The sequence below is a fragment of the Polyergus mexicanus genome, unplaced genomic scaffold (genome assembly GCF_030449975.1).
Source record: "Polyergus mexicanus isolate NDT 795.1 unplaced genomic scaffold, iyPolMexi1.0 SCAF_13, whole genome shotgun sequence".
Lineage (NCBI taxonomy): Eukaryota > Metazoa > Arthropoda > Insecta > Hymenoptera > Formicidae > Polyergus > Polyergus mexicanus.
Window position 1 is genome coordinate 7,327,267 of NW_027223333.1, and position 22,849 is coordinate 7,350,115.

The 22,849-nt window shown below is 34.3% G+C and overlaps 1 protein-coding gene and 1 long non-coding RNA gene across 2 annotated transcripts in view; one reads left to right on the forward strand and one right to left on the reverse strand.

Annotated features, from left to right (window-relative positions):
- The window catches only part of Olf413 (DBH like monooxygenase olf413), a 253,229-nt gene extending 237,061 nt beyond the window's left edge, over positions 1-16,168 (reverse strand). Inside the window, exon 1 of the mRNA XM_070306135.1 lies at positions 15,928-16,168. The gene's annotated coding sequence lies outside the window, so the exon portion shown is untranslated. The remainder of the gene's footprint in view (positions 1-15,927) is intronic.
- Positions 16,169-17,844: 1,676 nt separating this feature from the next.
- The window catches only part of LOC138938755 (uncharacterized), a 97,428-nt gene continuing 92,423 nt past the window's right edge, over positions 17,845-22,849 (forward strand). The window contains exon 1 of the long non-coding RNA XR_011447750.1: positions 17,845-19,451. This is a non-coding gene — a long non-coding RNA (uncharacterized lncRNA). The remainder of the gene's footprint in view (positions 19,452-22,849) is intronic.

A 22,849-nucleotide genomic window follows, 5' to 3' on the forward strand; every position in this document is an offset into this window, starting at 1 on the left:
TTTTTAAAAATGAATTTCTTGAAATAAATATTAAAATTAATGTTACTTTCGCGCATAGAATATTAAAGTAAATAAAAAAAAATGATAAAAGAAATATAATCAAAGTAAGATAAAAAAAAAGATAAAAATCTAATTACTTGATATCTGTCAACGTGTATTTGTCAATTATTGTTACGTTAAAAGAATCTTTTTACGGAATGTAATCTAACGCATTAACTTCGTTCATGAGTAACAAAAATAATGTCCAGGTCGTTGCTAAATTTTTCTTGTCTGATAACAGGACGCGCGGAGCTTTTTTTCATGGGAATTACGGTTATCTCTGTTCTTATCGTGGCCCGTCCGTGTGCTCGAAAATCGTTTTAACCCCTGGTAGGAAGTGACGCAGCGACGGGAGGCCAGAAATGAGCCGTTTTTTTCTCGGAACTAGTTGGACTATGCCCATCGACGGAAGAAGAGAGAGAGAAAGAGAGAGAGAGAGAATGAGAGAGATAGAACGTAGCTTTACACCATTCCTCACGGTAATTAAATCGAATGTTCCCGGGAAGAAAGTGCGCCGTTTCAGGGATGGCTGAATCGAACGGTTGAGGCGAGGGATCCGTCGTGAAAGGGGCTGATTGCTCGCTAATCTTCGCGAAATTACGCTGCGCGGCGCGAGAGTTGAACGTTAGCGATTAGTCGAAGATCTCCAACTTCGGCGGCATTGTTTCACAATTCACGCGGCGGAATCGCGCGAGAACGATTAACGGAAGCTGCTACTTCCTGACCTCGGATTTGGGACAAAGCACTCGCGAATGCCGGAAAGTGCTTTACATCATTAACGCTGGAATAACGATAATCGATATGTGCCGGTTATCGTCTCGATTGACTATGTTAATAGAATCAATTTCAATTTGAGGAACCTAATGCCAGAAAGTATTAAAAATTATCTAAGATATTAAATCTGCAAGAAAATAAAAGACATTAAATATTCTTATTAGTCTCAAGTGGAGCAATATATATTAAATATTAAATGTCACAAAATTGGACTTTCTCTTTTAACATTAAAATGTTTTTAAAATAGAATTTAATTATTGGGAATATCGTAAAAGATAAATATAAATAAGAAAATAAATATTACAATATATTAAAGACTCTCGTTATGTATTTAAAAGTTGCGTCAATTAATTAAACAATATAATCAATCAGATTACTCATTGAATATCAAAAGACTTTGACGATAATATGCACGGTAACAGTTAACTATATGGAATAACGCCAAACGAAACAGAACTCTCGCCGGAAATATTTGATATTGAATGTCAACAACGGCCCGTTTCTACGATGGTCAGTGCATATTACTTCATTTAAAATCCATATAAGAATATTTAACGTTACACTGACGTAATGGTGACGTTATGACAGTGTGCAATATTTAAAAAGTTTTTACTTAGCATCTTATGTTTTATTACGTTTAAATAGTCTAAAATTCGGATAAATATATTTTGTATTAATAAAAAAAGATTCAATATTGTATAAGTAAAGTAAGTGATTATCTTCCACAAGTTGCTATGTATGAGTTATTTATAATACTGGGGAAAAAAACCAAGCACATTCTCTGCTTGCTTTCTACGTCAAGCCCGATCGAATACACGCATTAAGATTCCCTTATCTCTCTTCATACTTCCAACAATGTTTTCAGTTTCCACATTATCTCTAGCGTGGAAAAATTTCTCGCACATTACCACGTAAATAATTCGTGGCCTAAATGAGCTCGGCTGCCATAGATGCACGTGTTTATTTACACGAATAATAGCAAAGCTGCGAGATTCGAAACCAAGGCTCATCGACTGACACGGACGAGAGTGGCTTTGAACATTAGGAACGGATATACTTATTTATGCCGCGGCTCCGATAGAGCAGATACATAGCACCGTCGGGACCCGGAATTGTATTATCTCTGTCCTGCCATGAGGGACTAACTGAAATACCACCGCGGTCATAAACACGACATTCTAGTGTGCACACGTCCGTATATGAGACGACATCGAAACACGGCATTAGTGGGTGTTGGATACTGTTTCGTCTCGTTCACGGCCGGACTTCACGAGCTTTTTCTCGATGGCTCGTATCGTAAATGAAATGAAAAGCGTCAGCTAAAAAATGTTCATATTTAATAGAAATAAATGATTCCCGAGATATATGAGGGACGCGGCTGTCTCTATCATTGAACTAAAAACTTTAAGAATAGCTGAATGTTATATACTAAAATTTTCAATTTTTTAAATTTAATGCTTCTAAAATGCTATAACAGATTTATTTATTTATGAGACAAAAATTTTTTTTTTTTTTCGTGATGTGTGCAAATTAGTGTTTTTGAACTCTTATTCGCATATGTTTACATGCAAACAATGTGCAATCAAATGACATATTAAAATTTGATTTTTTTTGAATGTGGGAAACTAATTTTACATAGGTTAAGATTGTTTCCTTCATCCGTTTTATAATTCTCCTTTTCATCCGTTCCGGCATAAGAGTATGATCTCTCTAGTCTAGAGTCTAGGCAGTGAGTACGGCAAAGAAAGAGCTCTCTAACAATGAAGGAAATTAACCATCACGTGTCAGAGCAGTTCCGTCATTACTATCCCTCAATCATCCCGTTTCATTCGCAGCTATTCTGACTCTTTTTTAATCCAACTCCGTACACAACTACCAAAGGTAATTTGTGCTTGATAATCTTTATATATACACATATACATATATCTTAAACATTTTATATATTTTAATAATAGTAAAATATTAAAATATTTATTCATTTTTATAATAATTCTATGCAATTGAAGTAAATATGTATATAAATGTATACATTTATATATGTAAAAAAATTAACAGTTTTTAGATTTCTTTATTAAAGTTCTTGGTTATTCATGTTACGTTTTTTGTCAAAAAGAATTGCGTCGAAGCTTTATATAGTATTTTAATGAAGCATATCTCTTCTGAAACATATTTTCAAAGTATTGGAGATATAATATCTAAAAGCTGAAAGTTTCAAAAAGTCATAACGTTTTGAGAACGTCGCAGAGATCGAGAAGTGCATTCTTTCAATTTTTTTTACCGCGAAGAAATAATAAATGTTTCCGGAAATCGTAAACTCTCCAATCTCGATATTATCATTCTCCCTTTGTAACACCAACTTTTTCTCTATCTCGTCTGTTCGTTTCATATTTCATGTCATCTCATAAAGTTAAAAAATTTAAACATGAAAAATAGAAAACACTCATCTATTAAATCTATATCGATGAAATATATTAAACATTAATCGAACCATAAAATTCTATTTTACTCTTTTTTACATATATAATATGTATGTATGTGTTGTTTCTCAATATATATTTTGAAATATTTTTAAGTTTAAATTAAAAATAATTTGTGAAATAAATCTACATTTCAATGATAATATATTTCTAAAAGTTATACTCTCTATGTAAAAATATATGGCTTATATGTAATGTAAAAATATATAAATAAAGATAAAAAAGGGTATCCATCGATAAATTTTATATACAGGTTTAAAATTTCTAGCTACGCCACTGAACTCATCTCTCGTTTCTGAGAGATTGTCTCTTGCATTATACATCAGAGTCAAGAACTGCGTCATTTAAACCACCGTATACAGAAAGACACTATAAGTAAAAGAAATGCGATCAAAGGAACGCTGTACTATTTCTTGCTGCGCGGCGAGTATTTTTTATAAAAATGCGTTTCTGCTGGAGTTTCTACTGTTATACAGGGTGTCCGACATGTAAGTAGCCAAACGAAAAGTGGAGATAGATCAGGTCAATCTGAAGCGAAAATTACCTATACCGTTTTGCTAAATTCGCAATAATTATTATGTTATTAATTAAAATGTCTGAGCCAATGAGCGCGTGGGAAGCGGTAGGCCGGAATCGATAGAAATGTAAAATGGCTTACTTGTTTATGTCTCTTAGCGTCGGAAGTATCAGCTGAGCGAGAGAGGCGGAGTCACGCAGCGAGCGGCGAGCGACACCGCGCCGAAAAATAATTATCCTCTCGAATTGTTTTTTCGATGGCAAGACAATGATGTCCTATCATTTTCACACCACCTTGCGGTAGATAACTATGCATACGAGAAGGAGGACGACATTTCGAATTTTTACATTAATTAAATATTGAGAGTGGATTAGGCCTACAGGGGAAACTACTATAAAAAAGCGCACCAAGCTATCTACCGCAAGGTGGTGTGGAAATGATAGGGCATCATTGTCTTGCCATCGAAAAAACAATTCGAGAGGATAATTATTTTTCGGCGCGGTCACATCGCTCGTCACTCGATGCGTGATAATTATTTTTCGGCGCGGTGTCGCGCGCTGCGTGACTCCGCCTCTCTCGCTCAGCTGATACTTCCGACGCTAAGAGACATAAACAAGTAAGCCATTTTACATTTTTATCGATTCCGGCCCACCGCTTCCCACGCGCTCATTGGCTCAGACATTTTAATTAATAACATAATAATTATTGCGAATTTAGCAAAATGGTATAGGACTTTTCGCTTCAGGTTGATCCGATCTATCTCCACTTTTCGTTTGGCTACTTACATGTCAGACACCTTGTATACACCGTTTCTTGATTATTCGATGAGACGAATACTACCAATGCGTCATCACGCTTTGCGAGATTTCTCAAAATAGTTTCCGTATTACATCTGTATGACGTATATATTGCAATAAAGGATTGACATCGGACTATTCGAAGAAAAAATTTAAAACATGTTGCAAAAGAAAAAAAAATTTATTTTATAAAAAAATATAAATATAAGATAAAAATAAAATGTAAATATAAATATATTCAAAAATTAATTGTTCTAATATTGAAAGTGCACAAACGGAAGATAATAAAGAAAGAAAAGAAAAATGATTTTTATACAAATATAATTAAAGAAGAACGCCCACGATGTTAAGTTAGATAATAATGCGTAATGATTTTTCACAATTTCAGCAGAACTTTTCCACGGAGATAAACATTGACTAATTGTTCTTTTTAATCATTCTTTTTCCATAATTACTCGTTAATTATATTATTTACGTTGCCAAATTTATAAACTCTTTAAAAGAGTAATACGGTAAAATTTCCGTTATTATTTCTTCTCTCTCTTCTCCTCTCCTCTTTTCTTTCTCTCTCTTTCTTTCTTTTATTAATATCGTACAAACACGAGCTCTTAACTTGAGAGCAGAAGATATCGAGGAGAAAGAGAAGAAAGAGGTCCCGCCGTCTTATTCACAATGCCCAACTGACCTGGGCCGGACGGCCCGTCGTTATTAAACCTAAATCATTTGCGTGAGCCACGACTGCCATAACTCACGGCCGCCTTAGTGAAATATGGCCGCCGTTCAAATTATTGTGCCTCGAAATCTCCCTCTCCTTCCCCTTGGCCACCCGCCCGTTGGCAGTGTTTCTCGCCAGGATGAGAGTCATCCTGACCCTTCTTCTTCTTTCTCCTTACACCGATCGTTCCGCCTGAATCTTCTCGTCTCTGCGTCATCTGGAGACGTTTCGCAATCGAGATGATTCCGTAACGCGGCTGTGATTTACTGCGTGTGTCAGAAGTTTTACGTTTAAAGCTTCGCTGCGCTTGATTCCGCGGCCTCGTCATACTTTTTGGATGGGCAATCTCGCACGGGCCCCCCAGAATTCGTTCCGTCTTCTAGGAACCTCGTTTCTTGTAACTTCTATTAATTTCCGTGTAATTTCGCGCCAAAAAATTTTACGCACGCACACATAGATCGGGACAAAAACTTACTTTGTATAGCACGTCAGGATTTACCTCGCTTTTTTAAATGCAATTACAAAAATGAAACGATAAAATTTATTTAAATAGATTTAATTTGATATATATAACGTATTTTTTCTAGCGAAGAGAAGTTCTAAAAATTGGACGTGTCAACAAAAACATTAATAATTTCGCGAAATGCAGAAATTATTATGCAATGTTATGTATTATAAAACATTCCATAATATTTGTTAATTATTATTAATGTAAAATGTTTTCTCTTGATATCAATTATTTTCTTTACATTCTACATATTTTAAATTTAATATTGATATAACGCTCATGCAAAAGATAATGATTATGTAACGATATTCATCCCGACAGCATGTATTTATTTTTGTTGAACATATGTGACCACAAAATTGCATCGTTTATATACGACAAGCACGTTCGGCAAAGTGCGTCCTTGTAGTCGAAATATCATAGCATATATCGCATAATATTAAGGCTCGCCGGCGAGCGGTCGGTTGAAATCGTTCAACTCGCGTACATCTTATTTATTAGTCATGTAAGCAAGTCGGTCGTATCTTACAAGGGCAAGACACGAGCAGACTATAGGACAGTTTGATGAATAGCCGCTGCTTATGTATTCACTTAAACTCAAATAATGGCTTTATAAAACATGCTTCGATATATTCGGCCACTTGTTATCGTCTGTCTTTTCTGGCCCTTAATAGCTAATTGGAATAAAAAAGAAATAAAGACACGCTTTCTCTGATCCCTTAATTGCATCAAAATTTAAAATTATCGATAAACTATAACCATATCACAAGATTATAGCGCAGAATATGCGATAGCGATGCATTTAATTAATCTTTTCTTTTACTAAAAATTTCAAATATTTTTCTTCAAACAACACGTCTCTTAATTTATGATTGCATACATGATGTTGAAAATGCTGATATCTTGAAACACGGTGAACATGCATTATACATACTACATATTTAAATCGGTGGAAAAAAACAACTACATTTCGTAAAAAGCAGCAGCGCTAATTACAAAATTTAATTGTCAAAACAAGATCACCGGACGGCGGGCGTCGAGCGCGTTCTTCAGATCGTTATGGAATGCATTTCTGAAATTTGCACAAGAATTTCTTTATGTCATTTGCCTTTTTACGGAATTATATGCGCGTACGTTCATTTTCGCAAAAGGTGGCGATTACGAGCACGTAACGGAGTCAGGCTACATTCGCAGTGCGGGTGAAATGTGGCGAGAGCTTGATTATTCGGAATTAGATTTCCAACGAGTTTAATTTCTCGAAAGGTCGCCTCACACAATTGACATCGTCGCACCTTGCTACATCGTATGGAGATACTTGCTGCCTTCTAAATAACAAAGGGCGCGTTATAAATGTACGTGACTAGCGAATCGCGCGTTCGAAGAAAATTAATCGAGAGCGATGTATATTTTCTTCTTATAAAAAACGAAGTACGATAATTACAAAAACATCTTTGTAGCGCGATACAAATAAATATCTGACGAATCACAAAAAAATAGATTAAAATATTTTTAATTACTTGCAAAAGTTGATTATCTTATTCATACTATCATTTATTCATAGAATGTCTCAGAGTGCTATATTTCTAATCCTTTCATTAATGTATTTATTAATACAGAATTCATTTCTCATATAATAATATGATTAATTACATTTTTATATTTTTTAAATTATATATCAACGTTAAAGATCAATATTAATAATCGTCATTATTATTAGTTTACTTTGTTATTATACAAATGAGTGGAGTACAATATCTCTCCGACAGTCTATATGATATATTATTTATTTTTATATTTGTAATGCACGCATAAACAGAAGTAAGAAAATGTTAAGAGTCAACTGTCACATAAAATGTGTAAGTTATTAATAAAAAAAGGAAAGAAGAAAAAACTCATAACTGGCAAGTGATCGCGGTAATATAATTCTAAATAGTATATCTCCGAGAAGACGATGGGGGCCACTTATATTCCGTACACCGCACCATGACCGCAAAGGGCGAAAGGGATTAGTCAACTGCCCGTTATATATCACGGGTTTAGGCCACAGAGCAGTGGACAGGTAAAGTATCTACGGGGTATAAACATTCCGACCTGTCGGCCACCTCAAATTATGGTGAAACTAACGCGTCGGAGAAGATGCACGTTTTAGACTTAGAACGATGTGTCGTAGACGTAATGTCGGAATGTGTCTCACGTCAATGTTACGTAATGGATATTTCACGCCTCTCTTCATATTCCACGCTTAGCGTCAAATGCGATCGTATCAATCTCAGAGTAGAATATCGAATATGCGTATATGCGTATATGCGTATTAACCGTATATGGTATGTTTTACAAAGTCAGAAACAAGTACATTTAGTATGAAATGCAAATCATAATAACGGATTTTGAAGTATTATAATGATCGATGAGAGAAACGGCACGATATTACAACGGAAAATTAATTTACATTCGGTTATTATCGAAAAGCAGATTAATGTGCATTAATAGCGCGCGATGAAAAGCGTAATTTAGCTTGTCATGTATAACAATAATACAATATATCCTAATATAAAAAAGCTATGAAGATCAATGGAGGCTACTAAAGTGACGAAACAAGAACAGATGCGCTTTCGGATCCGATATCAAAGTCCTACGATCGGAGTAATCCAACCCTACAAATCCAACCCTTTATTCTTTTACCTACTGCTCTCACACCTTCATCTCCCTGACGAAGCGCGCTGTTCTTATCGTAGTTAGAATTCATCCTGCGGCGAGATGACTCGCGCCAAACTTTGAAGTATCGCTCGCCCGATGCCACACAAAAGAGATACTCGTAAAGATAAAACGCGACCGGCTGCACCAATCAGCGAAGAAATTTTTCTTCTCGGCCAGTGTTTTTGACCACGAAAGGATCTGCTTGTCCAAAGCGCGGGACGTGAAAACGTAATTGTAGCCGGGTCGGTAGAGAAATCGGAGTGGCGCTCTCTCTTTCGAGGAAGAGAAGTAGAAGGACGCTTTCCACGGGAATACAATAGACGTAATGGGCGGTTGCTGCGGGCAGACGTCTCGGCGGACCGAGAATCCCTCCAGGCGGATGCAAGAAGCTTGGAGAAACACGCCGGGAGGTCCTTCGACGTTTCCTCCCTCGCGTCTCGCCGCCCGCCGATACATCATTCTCTTCACAATTTGTCCAAAAGCCGTGAAAACTGCGGCTTTTCCTGAAAGAAACGCGGAAGCGGAGCACCGGAAGCGACAGCTACTTATCCCCGAAGGTTACGCCCTGTTGCGACGGAAATTTTCCACGGATGACCTTTTTTTTCTCCTATAACTCTCTCCCCGCCGAGATGGCATCGCGGCTGTTAAAGTACTTTGCGATTAGGAGCGGACAACGGCCTTGAATTGGCCGGTGCCGTGAGAATCGATCCACGTGTTCATTGTAAGATTATATAATGACACATGCAAATATATGTTATTTTACAATATGTTCAGTTATTGAAAATAACAAACAATATGCAAATGGCATTAAATAGAAATGGAATATAATGACATTAAATAGAGCAACATTAATTTGCTTTTACAATAAATCCGATAAATCATAATAAAATATAATTGTGAATATATAAGAGCGCATACCCTAGCGTGTGATATTAATTCAATAAAATATTATGAATAAAAATATTCAACATTTGTAAATATCGTATTTAGTTTTTTTCTGAATTGTGGCTTACGAAACGAAGTACCATATATAAAAACTTTTTCAAATAATGCTAATTTTTTTAAATATATTTTTAAACATTAATAATACATTTACTTACAATACAGAATTTACTTTGTAAAAAATAAATATATTTGTATTTTGATTTGCAGCTGGAGAAATTACGAATATATTAAATGTGGGAATATATATATTTTTTCTCTCTCTCTTGAGTCAGTTATATACATTTCTATTTCGTAAAATGACATTGCAATATAAATTGAATATATTTAACACAAACAATTTTTACTATGAATTATTCGATATTATGTTTGCGAGAGACGAATACAGAGAGAGACAGAGAAAGAGAGAGAGAGAGAGAGAGAAGATACGATCATTCTAAAATAAATATAGAAACGAAAAGTAATACTGTAATGGTCAATGGACGTGCGTAATAGCGATGTATAAATTAATCTTGGAAAGGGTCGCAGGATTAATTTATACAATTTAGAATCATCATTGGATACGCTTTTTTTCACCGGTTGGATATGTCTAGTATGAAGGTTGTATAACGGGAAGGGTAGCAGAGGGATTGAAGGGTGGATTGTGGATGATAGAGAACAGGAGAGAGTAAAAGAAGAAGAGACACTAGGGAGAATCAGGAGAGGGTGGTTGTATATCGCGTGTCGGGTCGAGTCTCATTGTCTTCCTGTCAGGAGCGCGCAAATATTGCCACCATCTCCAGAACGATGACTACGGTCGTATACCGTATGCAAACAGCCGGATAATATACGTGCGCGTGCGTATGTAGGGATAGATAGGTAGATAGGTAAGTGAAGGGTCGGTATTTCTGACAAAGCTTTCCGTAAGCGTCAATCCTTTGACACGATCGTGACAAATCTCGCGCGAGATATTTTCGCGATCCCCGAGGGCCGATCTCGTTTCCGTGAGACTTAATAATCTCTCGCCCCGTGAAAATCTCCTCTTTGTTCCGTCGAAACACGGCCGCCCGATAGAAAATTCCATGCCGCCTGCATATTTAATAAGAAATTTCTCTTGTCAATCTGAATCGCAGCAGCTTCGAGAGCCACAAAACCGCTGCATAATTTTACAATTGTAATACGTCCACGAAATGCATAATAGAGAATATAATCGGCAAAATTAAAACAGTATAATGTGCGCAATATAGCTAACAATAAAAGAAAGAGAGAGAGAGAGAGAGAGAGAGAGGAGATATCTGTTTTTTATATACAATTTTGATGCACACATACAATACATAAATAAAAAAATACTTAAAAAAATAATGCTTTTTTTTCGAAAGTAATATATCTTTTTCTAGCAATATATTTGATGTGTCAGAAATGAAGAAAATTAATTTGCGGCCAAAAAGTGTCATATATCGGCTATGCGGTCTGACATGTCAAAATGATGGATTACCTGTGATTCTCGCTATTTTCACGGATTACTAAGTCCTGACCGATGCTTAACATGACAGAGGACTGATTTCCAAGATTTTAATTTAAGCATTCGAAAGGGAGAATAGAGAGAGAAAATCTACAGGAGTTTCAAACAGATTGTCAGAAATTATTATTCAATTTTAATTAGGTTAAACAAAAATATTAAATTTGTGCTATAAAATTAATACTGTCATATATTGTTTTTTTATTCAGATAATTTTTTATATAAATTACATTTCTTGACATTGAGTTTAATATTCAGAATTTGCATTATATATATATATATATATATATATATATATATATATATAAACGTGATCTTTTTTCCTATCGTTTTATATCTATTATTCAAGATTAATAATTTTGTCAATTAATTCGACAATACCTTTTACTTATCCAGATAAAAAAAATTTATTTTTCAAGTAATATTATTTAATTTTATAATAGAAGTAAACCGTTAAAAATTAATATTTTATTTGCCTTTTTCAAAACATATAACTTTATGCTACAATAAAATTTATAGATATAATTTTTTTTCGATACTGAAATCGTCTTTCAATTAGCTTTTGAGAATACGAATTTAACAGTAAATATGTAGTTGCGTAATTTTCGTTACAAAACCCATTCAGAGATAATTTCGAAATGGTTACCTTGTCAGTTCAGATAATTATGCTCTTTGCGATACATGTAGAAATAATTATTTGCATGTCAAATTCCACTCGTTTGAGTTGAATCGTACAAAAGACCGAGAAACTATATATTTTCAAATATTACCTCCTGTAGAGCCTCTAATTAAGTTTTTTTCGACCGCATTCACGTCTGGCACATTCTCCTATTAATTACTTCGCCTGTTTCTGAGAAATTGAGACTGTTCGGATCCATCCGTTGTACAAAACTTCTATATTTAACTTCTACCCGAAAAATATGATAGATAGATGCGTGTTTGCGGGGAAAAAAAAAAATATTTTTTATGTATCTTAGATACATATACAAATATACAAATATGAAAAAAATTTGGAATCATTTAATTATAATAACCTTACACAACAGACAAGAAACATATATATTTCGATAATTATAGTATCTAGATTGTTTTACTCCTATATTCTAATTTTATATTTCCTCAAATTACAAAATCTGTAATAAATTAAATTCTATTACGACACGATAACTAATGTCTTTTAATGTTACTTTTTTTGTAAATATAAAATATTTTTTATTTGAAAAAGCAAATTATTATTTTATCATTTTTTCAATAATTGTGTATAACAATAAAATTATAATGTTTATCGAACACATGTTGAATAAAACTTAATCAAATTTTAAGTCATTTTTCTTGCAAAATAATAAAAAAAGAGAGAGAATTTTGATATAAAAGCAATCTTCTTTTAAATCGCAAGCAGAATCTGAAAGTAAATTCGCTATTAAATATGCGACTTCGCGAATGAGATAACGATACATTAATAGACATTTCGTGAATCGGAAGGTACTGTTCATTTATTGAAAGTGCCATTGTGTTTCGACGAGCCAATAGTCCGCTCTTAGAAGTTCCCATTAACCTTATGCCGCTGCCCTTATGGCGTTGCTGGAAAACGTCGGAATTGTTAGAAAGAGCGACCTATCGCGCCAGCTGATCCAGTCAGCACAAGATGAATTAACTCCTAGGAACCACACCAGCCATTTTCGCCGCAGGTATACACGGCCACATTCACCAGCGACTTATTGTTAGTTGCAATGTTGCATTCGCTCGCTTTATCAAAACGCGTATATATAGTCGCAACGGGATAATAACCAAATCAAATGATTTCAGAGCACTATAGCTGTTTGAGTACTTAATCTCTTTCCAAATTCTTTTTTTATTGATTTATACCTAAGATCTATACCTAAGATTTTCTAGACGACTATAAAAGCACATTTTGATAGTAATTCACGGGTTAACGTATTCATTAATATTAAATAATATTTCTTTAATTAATATTAAGACACTTCATATTTTTTCAACGGTATTTAATAAAACCAAATTTTTCATTAATTAAAAACTGCATTACAATAATTCAATTAATTTTTTTCTTTAGAAAAATAAATTTCATGAAAATTTATCAGATTTTTTCAGACGAGAATTTTGAAGCATTGGCTTGATAATTTCTAAATCATTCTCAAGATTGTCATCGCGACTTAATATTTCTAAAAACGGCGATACGATAGGACATCCTGTTACGTCATTCCAACCCGCTGACTTAGAGCATGTGAATTATGGCCATCCATTCGCCGCGATAAACCAACCGAATTTACGAGCATTGATTCTTACTGTCTGACTAGTTTGCCGACCACAATCCAAGATGGTTCTTTGAGTCCGACCGAGCGCTGGTAACGCGAATAAAATGAGTTACGAGCTTTCTAAGAACGTTTGGGGGATTTCAGATAAACCCTTTAAACGTTTGTAAATCCTCACAGCGTGCACATGCGTTGGAAAAAGAGATCTTATTACCGAAGTTTTAAAAAATTCACGAATTTTACGTCACGAAGATATATTAAAAATTGTAAAATTCTTAATTTTTATATTATGATACGCGCGCAAAGCGATTGAATAGAGATGAAGTTTGTTTAACGATATGAAAAGCACTCAATAAAAATATGGATCAGCTACGGTACTGTTAAAAATTCTCAAATTCAAGAAAATAAAATAAATAATTTATTAACGAATTACAAATTGTATAAAATGTATGACACATATATTCAAATTTTAAAATTTCAGTAAATAATATCTTCCCCTCTTTCTTTTTAGATTTTTTTATCCCTTTCTAAAAAAGGCATGAAAACCTCGAACTCGAATATATCGAAGCGTTAAAGCCTCTTTTCCGCGATGTTGATTGACTGTCTCGCTTGTGCGCCGCGACTTGCTTCATTCGTGTTATTTGCAACTGTCAAATCATGCAAATTTTTACAATTTGACAATTTGTGAAAGAGAAAAAATTTAAGTTAGGTAAGAAAAGTTAAAAAAATTGGAAAATGTCTATAAACAAAAGCGCGCGCGCAGCGCACGCCTGTGTTGTTCTAATATATTCATATTTTATGTCAAATTAATATATATACTTATATTAATAAATTATATAATATAATTATATATTATATATAAATATCTTATGGATTGTAAAATGTTGTATTATTATCATGAATTCTTACTTTGTTATTCTTTATTAGTACCTGCTGTATCCCACTCTGTATCAAAGGAACGCAATAAATATTACGGTTGTAATTCAGTGCATTATTCAGACTTAAGAATACCGCCGATCGCGCCGTGGAAACAATCTTCTACGTCGTAACAAATGTTTCAATTTCAAAGTACACGAGTCCCCATAAACATTGCCAGCGTTACGATCGCGAGATTGGGATTACAAATGCGCGGGAAAACATTACGACAATGTCACAAAGACCGTTTCAGCGTGCAGTTGTACCAGGCTAGCGTAACTTGGAAGCCGAATTAACGTCACGCGCGCGCATCCCGCAACATGGGACATCGCATTCGAGAACTGAAATATTCTTACTGTCTCCCTAGAGTAATCTACCCGCCGTTCTCCTGGTTCATTCTGCAGCTGATAAGGCGCCAGCGGAATTGAAAGATCAAAGGATTACCATTATTGCCTCGTCGCGCGCGCGTTTTTCACGAACGCGAGTTAACTCTTCTTATATATTTTCTCTTTCTCGATTTAAAATTTATGCACATGCATATCTATATATATTAAAATCTTTTATAGATTTATAAGCTATCGGCTTCACAATTATTGCTCTAGCAATTAAAATTGAAAAATTATAAAAATATTATGAGAAAAGGTATACAATTTTAGAATCGTCTTTTTAAAAATCAATCGTATGATAATTCGTTATTTCGTCTCTTTTCTTTTTATCTCTTAATATTCTTCATATTTAAGAAATTATAATCGTATAAAAACATAATTACACATATTTATATACGTGAAATATATTGGATATATCATAAAGAGAGCTTAATATTTTTTGAGGTGCATTGTCTTTACAATATCGAAAGATTAATGTAGATTTCATCAATGAAGAAACAGTGTTATGCCATATAGATAGATTTTTCATTATTAGGTGTTTAAATTATTCGATGCGCAGACTGGACTATTGTAAGAACAAGAGTGATAATGAGATATTTTCAGGTTCTCATTCAAAAATTTTATGCATCTTTTGAATGTACTATACTCAATCTAACAATCTCAATAGAACTGATTTTTAACAAATTTATAAATTTAATTTATTCCATTTTATAAAAAATTCATTGAAAGTAAAATTATATAGTCGCAACATTATTTCTATCAATTATTATTTGTCAACAATTGTCGTAATAATATGGGTTTACTGTGTGTAAAATTTTAATCGTAATGCGCTATTAATATCAATAATAATAATATGAGATCGTTTCATCACAAATAAATAATTATATATATATATATTTAAAAACAAATTATGCAAATATAAAAAGATTGATTTACTGCACGCTAAAATTGTCACATTTTCTAAAATATTCTTATAAAAATTAATCTTTATTTTGTTTGATAAAAAATCCAAAAAATTTAAACATCATAATATAAAATTCACTTTTGTTTTGCTATTTTTTTTTTGTAACTTTTATTTTTAAATAACATTTAAAATTGTCATATAAAGTTATATTTAATCAAAATAAGAGGAAAAGAACGTGAAATCAAATGGAAAAAATAACTATATCGTACAAAAAAATAACTCTTTATTATACATAAAATTATTGATTTAAATACTAAAATTAATTTTAAGATCACATTATGTTAAAATAAAAATATTTATAAATTTAGCAAAAGCAATACACACTCACACACACACTTTTGAAATTTCATTACATATGTATGCAGTAAATCATTAAGCATTAATAAACAATACTTAAACAGGAAAGAATATTAAATAAATTTACTCACCAGCCGTTTATAGTCGTCATATATATAATTCCTCTCGCCGAATATATTATTGATGGATTTTTCTCCTTCATTGTCTCTTCATCGGAAAGGCTCACTCACTCACGGATGCGAAACGATCAAAAATACAGTTAATTACAATCGCGCGTATTTGCTGACGACACTCCCGACACACATTTACATGCGCAATTTAATCCGAAAAATAGCAGGATTACAGTACGCACGATTACGGATACTATACGATCTCGCCGTAATTAATACTTAATCAACATAACGCGAAATGAACGCGTACTTTATTACGTCATTACTGTGTGTGGTTGCGCGTCGTGAAATCACTATTAATCGCATCGTTTATTGCGCGCTACGATAATCGTTCGATATTAAAATCGCACTCCCGATCATTTTTACTTGTCGGACTCTCACTCTGAGCGTCTAAAAGTACATAATTTTAGCCGACGAACTACCGCACTTTTTAATCAGCGTAATCGCGTATTCCGCTGCGTCGCATAACCTAATCGTCAACATCGCGCATATATCTCGTCAAAAAACGCATTATCGTCAGGACGTACATATTTATCAGGACGCGATACACATTAGATTCGCACTCCCGATACTTTTTCGTTCGGGAAACTCACGTTATAGATAGAGAGGAGACGATGGAATTTCATGCCAATCACAATCTCGACTCGACTCGACTCGACTCGACGCGACTCGACGCGACGCGACGCGATCTTAACCGATTCTTGGAAAGGACTAAAAGTTTCGTCGGTGAGAGGTGAGGTGGGGCGGGGAGGGGAGGGGAGAGGAAAGGAAAAGAAGCAACTTCTCGCTCTCGCTTTATCATCGCGACATAAGCAAACACGCACGTACGCGATATCTCATGTATCACCGTTCCAATACACAAAGTAACATGCATATACTATCGCGTATCTCTACTCGCGAGAATTTTTCGTATCCGGCATTTTTATTTTGACCGAGTGAAGGACGCGAGCACAACGGACGCGAATTATCTGCGAACAAATGAAGACGCCGTGACGTCACGTCTTGAGGCAAACTTCGCGCTAACGCTATCGTTTATGACCAGCGCACCGCGATAATCTATTTAATCTATTTAAATATTATGAAAATGGGCAAATTTTAATTGATCTAGCACAAAATTAATATTAGAGAGATTGTTAGGAATATAATTAATAAAATCTTTTACAAATATATAACAAAATGTATAAACTATGCGTGTATATAATACGCTAAGGAAATATATACATACGATATATAAGGAAATTTCTTCGTTAACGATCGCATAATGTAATTATTGTAATTAATGCATCGTATATAATGTTCCACGTATAACTAAAGAAGCTTAATTAATATATATTTCGCGTACATATAGCGTGTACGTGTATGTACGTATGTATGTATGCCATGTATGGAGGAATTTATATTTTTACGGTTTAGCTTTATTTACCGATAATGTGTTGCATGCATGTCGATAAGGCTATTATATGCTAATTAAACTTACGCAACATTATTAATATAATTAGCGAAATTTTCACGATATATAAATTGTGGTTTATCCTCCTATTATACCGCACCAGATTGAGATTCAGTTATCACCGGTAATCGTTTTCAAATTTATAATATTTTTACCTGACACGCTTAGTCTATGCTAACAAATTTACACAGACATGTAATGCATATACATAAAAAAGAAAAAAAAATCACTCGTCTAGTAACTACGAAAAAGATAGCAATATGGCGTCCTATATATTAGTCATTTGATTGGTCAATTTCTTTGTCCATATTCATATACGCAGATTTGTCTAGATATATGTCTTTACGAGGATAAGAAGCGCGATCTATATTTATTAGGTCTATGGCTGTGACGTCACACGAAGATAAAATATCGCGATGGAATATACAACGAAATTGTGTACATATATACGCGCGATAAATTCATTCGCACCGTTACGCGACGACGCGAAGTTGTTTATATATATATGTTAAGACGCTCGGGAAAATCAAGGACACGCGTCGCGTTGTACCGGATCAAATGACCTTCCGTTCATTCGAGTATGTGCCTCGCGTGCGAACGGATCGGCAGCCGTAACGTCTTCGATTCTCGTCAAAAGAAAATCTAGTATACAATTGTCGATTATAACGAGTGAATTTTGCGATTGCGCTAGTTGAAGACAAACATAATATATACAATAATTGTGTATAAAAAATTCGCTTAATACGACACGACGCGTCGCAAGTCGCGTTCTTTTTCCCTCGAAAGTGTCTCCGGTCTACAGTTTTTGCGTCTATGATCGTGACGTCACACCAAGTATCGCGACCGAGTGCCGGGTGCACGTAACGTTCGTTGTCCTCTTAAAAGTGAGTCTCGCATACGAGAGAGAGTGAGAGATTTTTGGGTATATATTGATGAAAAAGAGTTCAATGTAATTGCGTATGTATGTATGTATGTATGTATGTGTGTGTGTGATAGATTTATTCGTCCGTACGCGACGATGCGAAGTTGTTTATATATATATATGTTAAGACGCTCGGGAAAATCAAGGACACGCGTCGCGTTGTACCGGATCAAATGACCTTCCGTTCATTCGAGTATGTGCCTCGCGTGCGAACGGATCGGCAGCCGTAACGTCTTCGATTCTCGTCAAAAGAAAATCTAGTATACAATTGTCGATTATAACGAGTGAATTTTGCGATTGCGCTAGTTGAAGACAAACATAATATATACAATAATTGTGTATAAAAAATTCGCTTAATACGACACGACGCGTCGCAAGTCGCGTTCTTTTTCCCTCGAAAGTGTCTCCGGTCTACAGTTTTTGCGTCTATGATCGTGACGTCACACCAAGTATCGCGACCGAGTGCCGGGTGCACGTAACGTTCGTTGTCCTCTTAAAAGTGAGTCTTGCGTACGAGAGAGAGAGAGATTTTTGGGTATATATTGATGAAAAAGGGATACAATGTAATTGCGTATGTATGTATGTGTGTGTGTGATAGATTTATTCGTCCGTACGCGACGACGCGAAGTTGTTTATATACGTGCCGAGACGCGCTTGGGAAAGGTCGAGACACGTCGCGTCGTGCCGGATCGAATAACAACTTCTAGTCATTCGAGAGTATCTCGCGTACGAAGGATATCGGCAGCCGCGAGGCTCCAGTGTGAATCGAGAATAAATTTAATAAATACGTACACGATCGTAAGTAGCCGTCAATCTCATGAGACGCGTTTCGTGCGTTCGACAAGTAGTCGCGTAATAAATTCCGCCATGTTTTTACGTCACGTGTCGTATAAATGGAATTCGCTTCGTACTCTTCGCGGATTCTATTAATTACGTCGCACGCGTAAATGAATATTGTGTCATTAGAGTACGTTTATCAGCCGCGTTTCTCTAACCGATTCGTATCAGTGAGTGAACTTTTCTTGCTTGGAGTCGAATTGGAAAAGAAGCGGACTCATCAGAGGCGATAATGGATCGAGGCAGGAAGGATTATGACGACACGCGGAGCGTTCGGTGAGTTATTTAATGAATTAACAAAGACGAAAAATGGCATTAAATCTCACAATGGATTTGTATGATTTTAATATAATATATTATAGCGTATTTTTTCCACGCTTTAAAAAATTTTATAAATTCCACAAATTTTTTTTTTAAATTTTTACACATAAAAATAGTTTGTGAGATTTTATAAATATTGGAGAGAAATAAAACTCAAATCTATTAATATATATTAATAAAATACGATAATAAGAGAAATCTTTTTTCATATTTATATAACGTAATTTTATTAATTGAGAGTTAGGAAAAAATGCGCTATAAACAATGTAAGTTATTTTGAAAAATAAGACATTTATAATAATTAACGTCCAGTTGTACCAAAGTAAATTAAATTTAGTTGTAAAATATACATAATTGAAATATACATAAATATATTCATTATGTAGATAAGCAAAAATAATAGAGCTTCAAATTAATTAAAAGACGATTCAATTATATTATAATTTTAATTAGTTTAATTTATTGTTGATTCAATTATTATTAAAAAATCGATTAAAATATTTAAGCCATTAAAAACAATTATAATTATTTTATACAAATAAAAATAAATATGTACAAGCAGGTTAATTAATTATTTTAGCCACAAAGTAAACAAGGGAGGACAAAAATTCAAATTTCGCAAAATTAAATTCTCTTAATATTTAGCACGAATTTTTAAAAAAATTCAACAACATTTAAATATAAATTATATAAAAATGCACAACTTTCACTGTGTGCGATTCAAACTTTATCATAAAATTTTGATTTAAATAAAACGACGTTTTTACAATGTTAAGATCAAGTTCGCACGATTTTGAATCCAACGAATACATCGATGCATCTCAAAAATTTAATCAAAGTTATTGGTACAATTGGATGTAAAATAGTGGTAACGAATTGATTATGAGGAGCCATTACCGAGAAACGTCTTTGATCTAGTCCATTTTACACGGATCTCTACATTTTGTATCGCGCACGTGAATATCGCGGACATCCGCCAGGTATCACGTAATACACCAACAAAGAATAAGAGAATAGAGAAAGACAGTACATATATATGTATGTATATATGTGGTCTTCATTATGTTGCATGGTCGCCGGGTATTTCCCATTTTAACGATCAAGTATAACGCGCCGGTGGCGGCGACGGTTCAACGAACCCACGGCATAAAAATCCATTTACGCGTTGAAAAAAAAGAAAGGAAAAAAAAAAAACGAGAGTAGGTGAAACCCGCGGCAATGTGATAACCGCACTATAGTAATATATGCGTGCGTGCACCAGGAATTATACGTCGCGTATCTTTCGCGAGGGTCACGTCGCCGCACACGGTCGTACGCTCGGTTTACGATGGGGACGCATATTCTTTGAGAAGATCGCGTTGTGGGGGACAATGAAACGACCAACGACGAATGGTGCTTCATGGGTTTGTTTTGACCGAACGAGAAACTCGTAAGCCGTCGATAAAATTTAAATACTCTAATGCGTAAAACCGCAGCCCGACTGCAACGCGCGTTCGTGGCATTTGGTGTTTGTTCATTCGGGGCACCTCGATACACACAAAAAAGTATATGCTGACATTATGACACACACATACATCGTCGCGATACAATTAAATAAAGTAATTATGTGTATGTGTCACTATTAAATATTATTACAAAATTTATAATTTATCGTTACACAGTATCGTGAAAAGTATTTTATCGAAACTACGAAATTTTATGTTAAGGCATTAAAAATGTTAGAGGAAGAGAAAAAAAGCATGATGTTTTAAAATATTTTGTTTAAACATATATACATACATTTACACATATATTTGGAAGAAGATATTATAATTTTAAAATTTATATTTTATGTAATTAATTTAATTTAAATACTATTAAATTATATAATAATATAATTACTATTTTGATGAATAATTAAAGCAATTAAAGTTAATTAAATCGCAAAATTAATTTTAAACATAGTTTAAACTGTAACGTATTTGATTGATTAAAATATAAGGCTATATATTGAAAAGATATAAGATATATTTTTCATACACATAATTAAGCGAAGACACACAATTTTCTCGCAATAGTATTTTCTCTATTAATCCAAATGACCAAATCTTTTAAATATATTATGTATTTCTCAATATATAAACTATTCAAAGCAATTGCCCGCTTTTACAACGTCGCTATTTTATTATATAAGACTCTCTCGCTTTCTCTCTCTCTCTCTCTCTCTCTCTCTCTCTCTCTCTCTCTCTCTCTCTCTCTCTTCTCTCTCTCTTTCTTATTGTGAAATATAAACTTAATTCTTAATAGTATCGTTAAGATCTTAGCAGGGGTCACAATAGTAATTAATAAGGTGCCGGCATTCTCTAGGCTATGATAATTAAATTCTAATGAACTCTCTCATGCATACTTAACGTATTCGTGCGAACCGTATCTACAAAAAAAAAAAAAAAAAGATTCTATTTCTTTTTTCATACACGATATTAGTCATCATTTTTAGCGCTTTTATTCTACATTCTTTCACGCATATAATAAATAAATCAGGACACCTGTAAGAGATTGAAAAATCGATAATCGATAAAAATTGCGTGACATTGTCACGAGAACTCGCGTGGCGCGCACGATTAGTTAAGCTCATGAGGAATGAAAAGCACGAAATTGCGTGCCGCTGCGGGACTCACGTTTTTTCATTGCGTTTTGTGACGCAGTACCAAATGATTTGCACGCATGAGGGTGTGGGCTCGAGAAACGCGCGCGAGAAAACGTTTAGGTGCCTTATGTGATGAACCCATCGACGGGTGGAGTCCTTAGAGCCAATTTCACCGGCATTGTACGTAAATACTGAATCATTGATGCGACTCTGACGCGATGTTTAACGGCTTTTAGGAGCGAAAATCCAAACGCGCGTAAGAAGACAAAATTCAGTCGTCGAGGCTATCATTTTTCATTTCTCCCCTCGTCGTTTCACACGATCGATTCTCGCGCCACAATCAAGTCCCACCCGGGGATTCTTCAGCAGAGTCATGACTCTGCTGGAAAATTGATACGCTTGATCAGGTGCGACCGTCATGTGAGAAAGCACGTGGACAATGAAGCGTGCAACTTCGTGTCTAACGCGGGACTTTTAGCATTAGGAGGATATTACACTGACCCAAGTCTGGCAGATGGAAACCAATAATTTCATGCTTGATCTAATTAAAGATAATTAACTACTAATCTTTCACAAATTTATATATGCAACAGTTGATTAATATGAATTTTTCTTAACAAAATAATATTGATTAAATGGAAAAGAAGAAAAATTAAAAATATGAAATTTTTGATGTTTCTCAGGCATATAAAAAATTTGATGTTTTATACATTTTTACATAAAACAT